Source organism: Lutra lutra, chromosome 1, assembly GCF_902655055.1.
Source record: "Lutra lutra chromosome 1, mLutLut1.2, whole genome shotgun sequence".
In the NCBI taxonomy this organism is placed as follows: domain Eukaryota; kingdom Metazoa; phylum Chordata; class Mammalia; order Carnivora; family Mustelidae; genus Lutra; species Lutra lutra.
This window is the reverse complement of record NC_062278.1, coordinates 27,427,917-27,443,035: the sequence shown is the minus strand read 5'-3', so window position 1 is coordinate 27,443,035 and position 15,119 is coordinate 27,427,917. Positions and strand designations below refer to the sequence as shown.

Here is a 15,119-nt window from a genome sequence, read left to right as displayed (position 1 = left end):
ACACTCTGTAGGATTTCAGATTTGTTGATAATTGCTTTATGGACCAGGATATGGCCTATCTTGGAATATATTTTTGGGCATTGGAAAAGAATGTAAGTTCTTTTATTGTTGGGTGTATGGTCTAATAATATCAATTAGATCCTGTTTGTTGATGATATTAAGTTCTATATGCTTGCTAATTTTCTATCAGTTGTTGTAGGTATGTTGATGTTTACAACTATAACCATGAATTTGTCTTTTTTTTTTTCTATTTTACCAGTTTTTATTCCACACATTTTGTAGATCCTTCGTGTATACACATTCAGAGTTGTTATGTTTTCTTCTTGGATATTCCTTCTTATCATTTAATGATGTATATTTCTATCTCTGGTAAATTTTTTGCTTTTAAGTTCTTTTATTTGATACTAATGTTGTTATTCCTGTTTTATTTGATCAATGTTTGCATAAGACATAGATATAATGTGTTTGAATTACATGTAATACATATATATGTATATAAATATATATATAACATATTCATATATGTATATATGTGTACGTATATGTAAAAACATATGTTGTTTCCATGCTTTTGCTTTAAATCTGTGTATATCATTGTATTTGAATTGCATTCCTTTTGGACAGTAGATAATTAAGCCACATTTTTTTAAATCCATTAAGCATTTCTCTGTCATTTAATTTGTGTATCCAGACAATTTACATTCAATTAAATTTTTTTTTAAGAGAGAGAGAGAGAGTGGAGGTGGGGGCAGAGAGAGAGAGAGAAACTTAAACTGGCTCCACGCCCAGCTCAGAGCCCCACGTGGGCCCAATCTCATGACCCTGAGATCATGACCTGAGCTGAATCAAGAGTCAGAGGCTTAACCAACTGAGCCATCCAGGTGTCCCTCAATTTAATTATTGATATGTTATGGCTTAAGCCTGCCAGTTGAGTCTGTTTTTTTCTCTTTGTTTTTCATATCACCTGCCTCCTTGTGTGTTATTTAAATACTTTTCAGAATTTTTAGAATTTTGTCTTCTTAGTATTTTTCAGTGTATTTCTTTGTGTAGTTTTTTAGAGGTAGCTTTATGTATTAGATTTAATATACATAACATCATAGTATACTGGTGTCTTCATTTTACCTGTTCAAGTGAAGTACAGAAACTTTACCTCCCTTTTTTTACCTTTATCCATACCCATTTATAATGAGCTTAAGTGTTTCCTCTACATACACTTGTAGCCACATCAGACATTGTTAAATTTTTGTATCTGCTATCAAACATAATTTAGAAAACCTCAGAGAAGGAAAGTCTATTATTTTTACTCATATTTTTGTACTGAATTCTTTATTCTTTTCTAAAGGTCCAAGATTCTTCTTTTATTATCTCCTTTCTGTTTAGACAACTTCCTTAACTATTCTTTCAAGGTGGGTCTACTATTGAAGAGTTCTGATATCCATCCTTCATCTGATAATGTCTTGATTTCCACTTCATTCCTAAAGGATATTTTCCATGGACATAGGATTCTGGATTGACAGTTCTTTTCTCTCACCCATTAAAAATGTTGTACTCCTTACTTCTGGCCTCCCTGTTTCTGATGAGAAATTTACTTACTAAATTGTTTTTCCTCTGAAGGAAGATTATATTTTTCTCTTGCTGCTTTCAAGATTTTTTCTTTGTCTTTAGTTTTCAGAAGTTTGACCAAGATATGTTTTGGTTATGAATGCCTTTTTTTCCCTTGCTTGTGGTTTGCTCAGCCTCTTAAATCTGCATGCCTTTTACTAAATTTGGGGAGTTTAGGGCCATTATTTTTTTTAGCATGTTTTATGACTTGTCCTCTCTCCTTTCTCTTTCTGGGACTCCAATGGCACAAATCTTTTATCTTTTATTACAGTTCCACAGTTGCCTGAGTCTCTGTTTACTTTTTTTTTTTTTTTTTTAAGTATATTTTCTCCATGTGGTTCAGGCTGGATCATTTTTATTGTTCTCTCTCCTTGTTAACTGGCTCTTTCCTTTGCCTCTTTCATTTTTTTATTTATCATAGTTATCATACTTGTCAGTTCTCAAATTTCTATCTGCTTATTCTAGAGAGCTTTTATTTCTTTGATAAGGTTTTTTGTTTGTTTCAACAATGTTCATAATTTCTCATCGAAGCATTTTCATTATAGCTGCTTTAAAATCTTTGTGAGATAATTCTAAAATTTCTCTTATCTTGGTGTTCACAAGTATTGACGTCTCTTTATGTTCAGTTTGAGGTGTTTCTGCTTCTTTTTATGACAAGTGGTTTTCAACTGAAACCTGGACATTTTGTGTATTATGAGACTCTGGATATTATTTAAGCCTTCTATTTTAGCTAGCTTCCTCTGACACTACTCCAGCGGAGAAAGGGGGCACACCTTGTCATTGCCAGGTATAGCACTGACACCTGAGTGGGAAGGCTCTGTTTTCCTGCTGGGTGGGGGTGAGAGCTCCTATTCCCCAGGAGGCCTCCACTGATACTTTCCTAGCTAGGAGTGGTTTGTTACTGACCCCATCATGGCCTCTGCTGTCACCTTACAGGTTGGGAAATTGTAGAGTTGGACAGTTTCTAATGTCCTGGACCTCCATTAGGCTTCCTCTGTCTAATGCAGCCATAGTAAGGAAGGAGAAAGTCACCTCAGTATTGTTGGGTTCAGGTTGAAGTCCAGGATCCCTATGTAGGCCCCACTGCCATGACATTGGGTTAGGGTAGGGAACTTGTTATCCCTTGACAGGGACTAAAGTTCCAATTTCCTACTCAGACTTCCTTACACCATTCTATGGTTGGGGAGAGGAACTTGGGATGCTTTGTTCTAGGCTACCAAGTGTCTGCAGGAGACTTTTCAATGGGCCTTTGCAGGTATGGGGGTGGCTGTTTGTGTGGTATCTGACTAGAGCAAAGTAGTATTGCCCCAGTGCTTTCTGTCTTTCTAGGCTGCTCCTTTCCTGGTCCTTTGGCTGCAAAGAACAGGTTTTTCTTGAGGCTTCTCTGGTCTACACCAATTGGTGTCTCTGGGTTGCTGGTTTCTTCCACTCCAGGTTTTGGATAGATGAGGTAAAAATAAAATCCAGAGAACTCACCTCAGTGTTGTTCCTTGGGTTCTGAAGTCCCTGGCTGTTCTGTCCTCTTCTCTCCATTGTTCAGAATCTCCTGATGTTTGTTTTATGTACGATGTCCAGAGTTTTTAGTTGCACCTAGTGGGAAGATTAGCAAAAACTGTCTACTACATTTTCCTGGAAGTGAATCCTCCCATTGCCTTTTTTTTTTTCTTTCTTTATTCTTTATTTGGCAGGACAGCATACAATTTTTTGCCCTGGTTTCTATAGGAAACTTAAACAGAATTAAGAGAAAGTAACTAATAAATTTTCCATTAAAAAGAAAATTTGAGACAAAGAAGTCATGTCTATCTGTAATGTACTTTTCAATATCCATTTCATTTCTACTTTCCAATTTCTACTAGTTTGTTTCTTGACTACTTTATCACCAATAAATGCTCCTTTAGTGTTTTGTGGCAACTCTTACATTTAGAAGTAAGCTTTTTTCACTAGAAAATTCTCATTGAATGACTTCTGCATGGGGGCATGTTCACGTGATTCATTGCTGTTCCCCTGTGCCTGTCACAAGGCCAACCCACATATGAGTTCTTAATAAATATCTGCTGAATAAGGGAATGAGAACTGAAAATTTAAATTTTTCATTCTATGAGAGCTTATCTCCTTTATTCTTGCTGTGCTGGAGTACGGGACACATGTGTCTGCCGCCTGTGCTTGATTCCCACTGGGCACCCTAAGCATGTACTTATGGCATTAGCAAAATTTGCCCAGAATTCTGCAATCTAGAATAAAGCAATTTTAATTTCAGCACACGTGTCAGTTTTTGCTTTATGGTGTAGCATTGTTTGAATTTTGAATTACAAATGGGAAGGACACCAGAATGGTTCCCGTGTGTGTATGTGTGTGCACCCGTGCACATTTGCTCCTGTCACTTCTAAAGAAAGTGACCCAAAGAACATGACACAAAAAGACCACAGACTGTTTTTACAGTCTGTTTCCTAGATCCTGGAATCTTTATGTGTGTATGTGTTGGGGGGGGGGCGGGGATGATGAGTTTTTAAGCTAATCATGGTTTGATGATCTTTTAAAATCTTTGTCCTGTGATGTGCAATGTGTGGGCATCTATACATGGAGGGAGGGTAATGTTAGTCCATCATTTTGTGAAGTCCTGAATATAATTTTAAATTTTTTGCAAGTAACGATACTTGAGATAAAGATCTCCCATCCTTGAACCGTTTTTAAACGCAGGTAATAGAACATGATTCTTCTTAGTACCCCTGAGTATGTTTGGTTTAAATACTAAGCATAATACTTGCTTTCCCGTTTGGCTTTAGAGTCTGCTTAAAGTAATGGTGAAAGATTGAATTCCCTATACTTTGGTTAGGAAGTCTGGAAATGTTCGTCCACTGACACTTTCGTCGCCTGCTGGAATGGAAATCACTGAGGCGGGGGGACCGTTTCATTTTATTGCCTACGAGGTGTTGATAACATGCCCTACATCTTTCCAAGGCATCTTTCATGCCAAACAGACAGACTGTAGCTAGCGAAGGAACAGAAAGAGCACTTCTTACATGAGTCACTCTCAGCAAACTTACACAGCAGCCGTGCTAGGTACTGGTGAGGATTACCACAGAACCCAGTTGCAAGATTTTGTGTGGTCGAGGAGACAACTGCCTCTCTCCGGGGACCACTTCGAAGGGGGTGGCTATAATGCATCCCTACTGTTGTGGGTGGATTTTGTGGCCAGGCAGTACAGAATCAGTGCCAGATAAAATCAGAAAGTAAGAGAAAGCGAGAAGAATCTCACAGATTTTAAACCTTAATGTGAGAGACTACAACAAATGTCCTGTGCTTGTTGCATTTACTAGTTAGGAAAAAGGAGACGGAGGAAGGGATGCGTTTAACTCCGAAAACTTGCAGGGCTTCGGTCTTTTCATTTGAGAACCATTTGGGTGTGTTGTGAAATCAAGTTGCAGAGTAGGCATGTTCAGACCTCTATTTGCTACAGTTAGTAGGAAAGATCCCCCCCCCCCCACCTTAAATAAAAGAAGCCAGAGTTTTCTGCGCAAACTGAAACGGGCGTCACAAGAATCAGATTCACTTTGGACGAGTCTTCACATTCCAAGTCATCATTGCATTAGGCAGCACAATTCCATCTCTGGTTGATGGGCAGAAAAAGTGGGCAGCTTGCCAGGTAGACGTTTCCATGACTCCCAGCCCCCAAAGGTGATGCGTTTTTCAGCTAATTCAATGAAGAGTGGGCTGAACTTTGGGTCTAAACGAGACAATAGCTGCCTTCGCAGTATCAGCAGAATGGTTGATGGGAATGCACTCTACATTTGGCAGAGAATCATGTGACCTTACGACTGAGATTTTGTGATGGTGCCAACGGAGACTTGGAAAGCAGCAACCGTCCTGACTTTTTTCTTCTTTTCTAGCATGGCTCAGAAAATGGTGGATCTTAATACTTGACTTTAGCCAGACTCAGCAAGCGACTGAGCTTTGAAGCACAACTTCGCCTTTATTCTGGGTTTTTGGCAGACCACCAGGAGGCTGTCCCTTTCACGCCTGATAAATTCTGCTGCTTATCTCTAAATAGGAAAAAAAAAAAAAAAAGAAAAATATAAACAGAATATTGAGGCATAACAAGTGAATCCTAAAATTGTATGTGCTTTTTGTTTTTTGGCTTTTCTTACTGCTGATTTTTTTTTTTTTTCAATGTTAATACCCTTTCTGCTTGCTGAAGAATCCAAGTACTTTTTTTTTTTTTTTTTTTTTGGTTTATAATGAACAGGCATTTGAACAGGGCAAACAGGACGGCCGCAGCACTGAGCATGAGATCATTGCAGCCGTGTAGCAAACTGGCACCCTGCCTTCTCACCCTTTTGGTTCAGGAGACAAACGTGTGCAATCCTCATTTCTAAAGTCAGCTCAGCCTGGAAGGATTCCTGGTCTCTCCCACCTTCTACCATTCCGCTGCCAGGGACAGCAAGGATTGGTGCAGCTTCTGCGCAGTGCTTTGTGCCTGGAATACCGAGAAGGAAGAAAAAGAAGACAAGCACCCTGATCCTTTTTTCCAAGAAATAACAGGAGCCCCGAAGAGAAAAAAAAAAAAAAAAAACTGAGTTTGTCCTACTCCATGCAAGAGTGCTGAAAAAAAATGAGACGCTCCTGCTCAAAAACAAAAACAAACAAACAAAAATCCAAACCAAAACAAACCAAAAAAAAGCAAACATTGGCTTGTATACCTACAGAGACATCGGGCTTTGTAAAGCAGCTTTGTAAGGCAACATAACCAAATGAGCCTTCCTTATTTTTATTATTTCAAAACTATGGCATAATTAGCAATGTATTGCACTTGGTGAAATCGCACCTTTCATATCAGGTATAACTTTTTTTGTTGTTTCTTTTTAAGCCTACTCTTAGATAAAAGGGGATCCTTGAACTTTCAATGTACTCTTATTTAGCTCATCACCCACTTTACTCTTATTAACTTCTTCCTTTTGCTCTCTTGCTCTAATCCTAACTAGAATAGAAATTTACGTAAAAATAGAAAAATGTCTATGGAAAAGACGGTACATGTTTTATTTGGGTTATACGTCGAAGTCTGGAGAGACATTAATATGTTATCTGTGCTTTTCATGTACAGTATTAGTTTTTGCTATCTAAGAAAAGTGAACATTTAATCCTAGTTGTTTAAAGAAACTAAATCTTTTATTTGCTGTGACTCATGATTTGAAATGTGAAAGAAGAAACTTTTTGAACTTCTAAAAAAGGGTCATATTAGGAGGTACAGTAAACTGGTGAGAAATAAAATTAGTTTGGGGGAAGTTATATTTAAATTATTTACCAGGATTTCAGTATAACCGAAGTAAGGATGAAAAGATCATGTTCTCAGTTGCTAAGTAGAAAAGAAGCTTGTTCCACAATAATATACTCTCTTTTTAAAATATATTTTAAAAGAAGCATTTGTCTTAGGGCAGTTGCAGAGAGCGTTGGAAATATCCATTAAGTAGTTCAGTGGAAAAAGTACATACAAACTTGTTTTAAGTTTAAAGCAATGATTGGCTCAGCAGATAAATGCATTGCATTCTAATTATTTTGTCTATTTGTAGGAGTAAACTGCTAAGTAATTTAAGCATTTTATAACAAAACCAGTTTTGCCTGGTTCAATGGAAAAGGATTAGCAGATGTATTCCACCTATTTTAATTTCGATTAAAACTCTTTCTAAACATATTTAAAAATTGTTAAAAAGAGAAAGTGCTTCTTAAAAATACAGCATGTATAAATGAAGACTATAATTTGCATATTAAGAATTGATGCTATAATATTCTCCATAAAAAGAATAAACTTTGAGCAAACTGTTGTGCTTTTAAAATCATATTTTATCATATTGGAAGTATGTAGGGGAAACAGAGAGAAAATATTATAGAACTGATGATTTCTACCTCCTTTTTTTGTTACTCTATGAAAAATTATGGGAAATTACACAATTACCTTATATATGATAACATTCAAATAAAACGTTTTATTAAGTTTGTCGGTTATTGTTCACTAATTATTTAAGAAATAGCTCTTGTTCCTTTATGCTGCCTCAGCTAATGGAACGTCAACTTTCACAGGCTTAATTAACATTTATAAACCTGTTTTCATGTTTCAAGATCCTTTAGTTGAAAAACATTATTTTAAATGTTATTTTTAGGAGTCATTAATCTCTACACTCTTAATTATCTTATTAAGCTCCATGCCAAATCCAAATCTCTTTTCAGCTTTCACTAGTTCATTGTGCAAAACCTAGTCGCTTCTTTAACAGCTATGCCTCCTTTCACTTTCAAAACTGTGACTGTGAAAACAACACCAACCAAAATGAACGCGTAAAAGCAAACTATGAAACCACATTATATGTCATATGAGTAGCCTTGGGTGGGGCTCTAGGAGTCTTCCAAGCCTTTAAAAAAAATACTTTAAAAGGTTTTGCCCATTTTGATATTGTGTTTTCTTCTCGATCATCTACCTTCATTCCCACCATCCAGCCAGATGATCCTCCTAGACAAGCAATTGTCTGATATTTCTCCTTTTGTGGTTGTTTTAGGGAAAAACTTAAAATGGATATGAGAAGTGAAGAAGGTGATCATAGGAGAAAATCATCTCAGGTAAAAACAAAAAACAAAAGAGCAATTGCTGTTTAATATTTTTAAAGAAAAAAAAACAGTGTTGACTGTGTTTAGTTCTAAGAATTCGTTTCATAGTCTATGGATCTAGCTGTTGGGATTTTCATTGATGGCTTGAGAATTTGTACTATTACCTACGTTTGTGACAAATTTTTGTCTGAGTTTATGATCAATGTGCAGTCTGAGTCCCTTGGAATTATGTATCTGTATATCCATTCATATATCTATATATCCATTCATGTAACGGTTGACTAGAAAGTAATTTAGAAAAGGAAAAAATATATTTTTTCATTTGTCATACCATATAAAAGGTAGTGAAATCTGGAGGGAGGCAATAAAGTTGTGCTTTTTAAAAAATATGACCTAATAAGAGAATGAAGCCAAAATATACATTCTTATAGTTATGATAAAACCAAAACAAATGTTGCTTTTTATTTCACATCTAAGTTTATGAATACATGTTAAGATATTTTTACTATAATTGAATGCAATTATGACTGTTGATTTTTTACTATAGTTTTTAGCAAGTATGGGAATAATTAGAAAATAAATAGTGGTAAAAACTTACAAAGACCACATTATCTATATAATGTCTATAAAACACATTTTATTTTATTTCAAAACATGCAAAAACACAAAGTAATTTTTATTATTTTTCACAATGAAGATATAGTTTAGAAATGCTAAATATATTGAATATGAGTGAAACGATTAATGATTGTACAACTTACAGTTTTGTTTCTGTTGAGCTTAAAAATCTTAAAAAACGTGTATGTGGCTGGCTTTATGTTTATTCTTTGTGTGTTTGCTTATTGTGTGGTGGTTTAAATATTTTTTTTTAATAACAATTTATTTTTGCCCAACCCGTTGACCAGGTAAGAGTTGTAAGTAGCTATATGTTATGTTTTAAGAATATATTTTTTCTAAAAAATAAACTTATTGTGTTTAAGAGGCAAGCTAGATCTTCTTCCATACAGTATATCTGAAGTATAAATTGCAGTAGCAGTAGTAACAGTTAATAGTAATAATGTTGTTAATATGTCATTAATTTTAGTTTTCTGATAATATTTACCCAAATATTGTTAATTTCAGTATTATTCCAACTATAGACACATATGTATACATTTAAGACTTTTTAGTGACTTCCTGTGTTCTCTGCCTAGTCAACAAGATCTTACTTGTTTTATGAGAAAGTTACAATGTTACCCATTCCTTAAAACCACTAACTGAGGTTTTATAAAAGAGTTAAAACAAGCACAGTCTGACTCTTACACAATTAGCTTAATAGTTAATTTGGTCTTAATTATAGGCTGGTAATACTACATTCATTCTTCACAATTACATAATTCATACATGCATGTATGGATCCTTTTTTTTCTTTTAAAACTCATTATTAATTAGAATAGTCCAAATCCAAAATATTCCCCATTAAAACAAAAGTAATCTGTGAAAAATATTTCAGTAGATGATTCTTTAAATTCTCATGCATATAAACCTGTATTTAGTGCAGAATATTCATGAAGGCCTTTAACTGGGAATATGCATACTAAGATTATTTTAGCATTAAAAATATTTATGGTGAAGGATCAATATTAATATTTTCATCTGATTTTGTCAGATATTTACAACAAATCCTGCATTAATAGAGAGCCCAAGTGAGATGTTGCCCATTGGCATAAACCCGTAGATCCGATCTTGTGGTGAAATGGATTGCGCAAGCTCGCTTCTATGGGTCTGTGTCAGTGTGGTAATCTAACAAAATGCTATAGCCAAATGCTGTTAAATAATATCTCAGCCAAACTCCTGTTAAACTTTAGTCGATTACTTTTTAAGTATTTTATATTTTCTTTTGTTTCTCAAGTGTACATTAGCCGTCATTGGTCTTTAAAACCAACCTCCAATTGTTGACCTCTAGGAAGGGTTTATAGCATAGCCATTCAAAGTTGGAATCCAAGTATAGTAAATTACTTAAGAAACTTGAATTTTTTATAACAAGGTTTGAAACAAGAGCTGGATAGAAACGATTCAGAAACTTAAGTTCACATTGTAGTGGTTAGTACACCTCAGCAGCTTCAATAAGAAAATTAAAAGCTGTAATTGGATTTATGTATTACTATTGAGCTGATTTCTCTTAAATGAAGCTGAATGCTATTGGCTTTTAATATTATTAATTGCTAGTAGAACTATATGTCAGGAAAGATGTCAGAGGACATTTTGTATGACCTGTGCTGGAAACCCAAGAGGTTAGGATAATCCTAGTAGACCCATATTAAGTCTATTGGTGAAATGTTAGAATATTATATCTACATCCTTGCCAAGCCCTTAGGTGTATGGCCGCCATATTTGGAGGAGCTGACTGAAGATATGATAAGGAGTTTGAAGCAACATTGGAAGCTGTGTGCATCCAGGTTGAGGTAGTAGGTTGTATGGTTTAGAGTTACACCCTGGGAGTTAACTGTACAACCTTCTAGCTTTCCTTGGAGCACACTTGAGCCATCGAGGAATACTTCACCACTTTTATCTGATTGAGCCAATTTCTGTGCAAGAAGGTAATGTGTCATGAGTGTTTTGGATAATCAGTTTGAGCCTTTCTTACATTAAAATGAGCCTTTTATCACTAAATACCAGATTATTCCATTTACATCTACTTATAAATAGTGGCAAGTTGGTATTTCTAATAGGTTGTTACTCCATGAGAAAACATTTTTAAGAATGGGTGAGTAGTGACTTAAACCACATTGATATTTGAATTTTTCAGTCACAGATTCACAAAATTTGGCTCTCAATTTTACAAACTGATCATTGGTCTTTTTTAAATTTTTATTGGCTACTTAGACACTGGAATTAAAAAAAAAGTCTTCTAGTGTCAATGTCTTCATAGTACATTATCTGAGTCTTTCTTATGACACATCACTTTCTCCCTTATGCTATGGTTATCTATGTGCTTGTTTATTTTTTTTCCAGTATATACTAGACTGTAAGCCCCTTGAGGGCAAAGTCCATGCCTTATCTTTCATTGTATCCCCTAAAGTGCTTTACATATAAGATTTATTGGATGAATGAATGGAATATAAGATCTCACCCTGTGATGAGTTTCTATTGAATATTTGAATGAATTACAACAGTAGTCAAAAATTTGAGTATTGTTTGTTGGTCCTAAAATTTGCCTAAATTTAATTCCCACACTGCTCTGCATCAGTAATACCTGTTTTGTTTTGTTTTTACTGTGTTGAGTGTGTCCATTCATCCTAGACAAACAGTTTAAAACTTAGGATTGCTTTTTCTCTAGAATAAAAAGTATAAAGCAAACTCATTTTTATTAATAAGTTCATTATAGTTTATAACCCTTAACTTAGATTATGTGTATTTCTTTTGAATTTTTAAAACCTTTGATTTCCAGATGAATGGTTTTTCTTTCAACATCACCTTTATAAATCAACTTTTGGTATTTCGTGTGCCTCCCTTTTCTTCTGCCCTTTATTTTTGTACAGTCACACGTGTACCAGAAACGTGTCAAGAAATTAGTAATAAATATATGAAGTATAATTGAGGATTGGATCACATTTTTGTTTGAAGGGAAGGCACCTACAATTTTCTGTCTATACAAAGCAAACAACATCTCTTTGTAGAATGTTAACTTGCCATCAGTTTCAGTGGCTAGTTTATATAGAATGTCTTTCCATCACAGGACTAGTTATAGACATTGGAACTTTAAACTCTGAGTATGAAACATTGAATACATTGGAAAAGATTTTTAGATATAAATATGTTAAGAACCATAAGATCCTACCAGTGTGGTGATAAGCTTCCTATAGAACACTCTGGCACCCAGAATATCTCAGAATCTAGAATTTACCGGCAATGGTGAAGAAGGAACTTTTGTATCACCCATAGGAAGAACACAGGAGGCTTAGAAAGCTGAATACCAATGATTTCAAGCAAAATTATTTGATTCATAAGCAGAGGTTAAAGACTAGTAGTCTCTAAGAAAGAAAGATCTTTTCAAGGACTGATCAAAAAATAATGAAGATCAGTCAGGAGGCATAGACGAGAGTAAGAGACAGAGAAAATGAAGAGTTCAGAAGGAAAATACTCTTAGAAAAGAGAAAAAATTATAATGGTAACAGTTCTACATACAGGTGGAAGAAACTAACAACTGAGTGATAAATAATTACATCTTTTTTAGTAGTTTAGCTTTTGAGAGCCTACAGTCCCTTTCCTCTCTCTCTCTCTCTCTCTCTCTCTCTCTCTCTTTCTCTGTGTGTGTGTGTGTGTAATTCTAATACTCTTGTGTACAGATTTGGAGATCAAGTCAGTGTCATTGATGGGCCAAATAGGATACTATTTTCAAGAAATACCTATTTCCATGTGGTACAATAGAGTTAAGTGTATCATAGAAATCAACTGTGAGGTGCAGTTTAAGGATAATCTTATGAAAATGCTATCACAAACGCATAAAATCATGGTCTCTTATCTACCCTATCTAAAGGGAGCTGGTATTCTAGAAGAATAGCTGAAAAATCACAAAGATGTAGCTTTGATCAAAAGCGTTAGTCATGCAAAGTCATACTGATTCTGAAAGGCAAGGATATAATTAGCATCAATGCAGAAAATAAAGAATACTGCATGGGAGTTATTTAACTTACTATGTTTTATGAAAAAAATGGGAGATGACAAATACACAAATTGATAGGATAATCTTAAAGAAACCCAGATTCAGGACCATTGCTGGTATCAATATCTAGAAATAAACCTTGGGGAAATAATGTACATTTAGAGAGTTAGCATTCAGTGAGGGAGCAACTGTGCAGATTGCATAATTCCTGTAAGAATTTAAGTGTCAATTTTTACTATATAGCAAGGTTTCCACATTTGGTAACAAAAGAAGTATGAAAATTCAGGAAACAAATATCAGTGAATTATGCTTTACCAATATTTCTCTTGATGTTTTGAGACTTGTGTATATATCTTTGTGTTCATAGTAGCTGATTTCCTTTAAATGCTTTGTGGAATGAAGCAGGAAGGAGTTAGAAGCACAGAAGCAGGGAGGGAGAGAGAAAGGGAAAGCAAAACCAACTGCAAAGCAATTGATTGGATCATACTAGAGAAGTCTAATTTAGTTCATAATACTGGTTCGTGTTAATGTTCTCATATTGGTTCTTATTCATATTAGTTCAATGAACTATGAGGAAATCAGATAAGTTATTTGGCAGTTGGACTGAGCCTTCTTGGAAACAGTCCAGCAATACATGGACTATGCTATTAGAATAAATGAGTCACTTTCTGTAAATAATCATTTGGTTTCTCTTATTCCCTGTTATCAAATGCTGACTCATGAGCATAGGTGATTCCCCAAGATTCCCCAAATGATGTGATACAGTATTCTGCCACCCTGAACATTATTTCATACCCACGCCTACCTTCTCTTCCACAAAATACAGGGATAATTATGGAGGTCACTGATCTTGACTGTATTCATGGGAGCTCCCTAAAAGACCTATAGGGAATGCCTATGAAAGACCATTAGATGAAGGTTCAGACACACCAAAAGAGCATTTGTCTCTTAGTTGCTTGATTATTGTTACCATCCACTACTCCTTCCAAACAAACCTGCTACTTGTTAATATCATGTTCTTTGGGATTCATGTATATCACTTCATCCCCAAAGCCTATACTCTTTACTCTTTGTCTAAGGACCTTCTCAATTTTGAATCCTCATAGTCATTGTAACTTTCATTCCCGCAGAGTTTTCTCTAACTTCCGTTAGTAGTTAACTCCAAGTGCCCAAGGGATTGGTGACTTACCTTTGGACCTCCTGCAGTGTATGTGCCTTTTTCTTAACTTGAGTAGAACTTCAGATCATTTACGAGCAATGGTGAGAACCTATGCACATCTTAGAATAAATTGTGCTTTGGCAGTAAATTCCTGTGTTATCTGAGATTCAGAATATATCATTATGGGCTAAGGAGGTTTTGTTTGTTTGTTTGTTTGTTTTTTAACACTGTCTATGAGGTCTAACTGAGCCTGTGATATACCATCTGAGGGTGACTTATGAAACTAGCTACTCTGGATTATTTACAGGTTTAAGCCCTTTATGCACAGAAGTATCTGTCTTTTCAAAATTCACAAATTCCCTACCCTAGGGCCTGCACATAAGATGAAATCTTTGGTGAATGAACAAAAAAATGAAACAAAAACATTATGTGATGCAGTGGGACAATTCTAAATTTAGATGGACTTCTTCAAGCTTTTAAAGTTTAGAAATTTAGAATTTAAGAGAAATTAGGCATATCACTTTTAACGTTGGGCAAGTTCGATGGTAGTTCTTGATTTTTAAGTTGGCATTGTGTTGTATATACCTTCATTTTTAACTTCTCTCTGCTCTATATGGCATGTGTGAGTTAAATTAACTACCCACATTTCTCTCCTGTATCTGATCCCTCTTAAATCCTAATTCTGTTTCTCTTCGCTATGAACAGCTGGAATACTTACTTGACCCCAATCACATTCAGCCTTATATATCCTTTTACTTATTATATGTTTACATAGTACATAGTGAAGTTACTTTGTAAGTCGTGTAATTCATATGTACTTTTACCTAGTAGGAACTTAAATAGAACTTGATTGAAATTAAACATAAAATCTCGATTTATACATGGTAAGAACCTTAGAGATCAATAGCCCATTTTCCAGATGACCAAACTGAGGCCCAGAATGCTTAACGATGTTTGTCAGAGCCAGTCTACCAGTAATGGATATGGCCTAGATTTCTATCCAGGTCAATGATCTATGCAAGAAGATATATATTATGTTTGCTATCCATAGATTTTTAGGTAGCATCATAAAACAAATTTTAATAAATTGAAATAGGATAATAAGGTTTTATTTTTGAAAGA

General features: G+C 35.0%; 1 long non-coding RNA gene across 1 annotated transcript in view; it reads left to right on the top strand.

Annotated features, from left to right (window-relative positions):
* LOC125095448 (uncharacterized) overlaps nt 1-15,119 on the top strand; it is a 157,363-nt gene that overhangs the window by 101,569 nt on the left and 40,675 nt on the right. Inside the window, exon 3 of the long non-coding RNA XR_007125889.1 lies at nt 8,145-8,205. This is a non-coding gene — a long non-coding RNA (uncharacterized LOC125095448). The remainder of the gene's footprint in view (nt 1-8,144; nt 8,206-15,119) is intronic.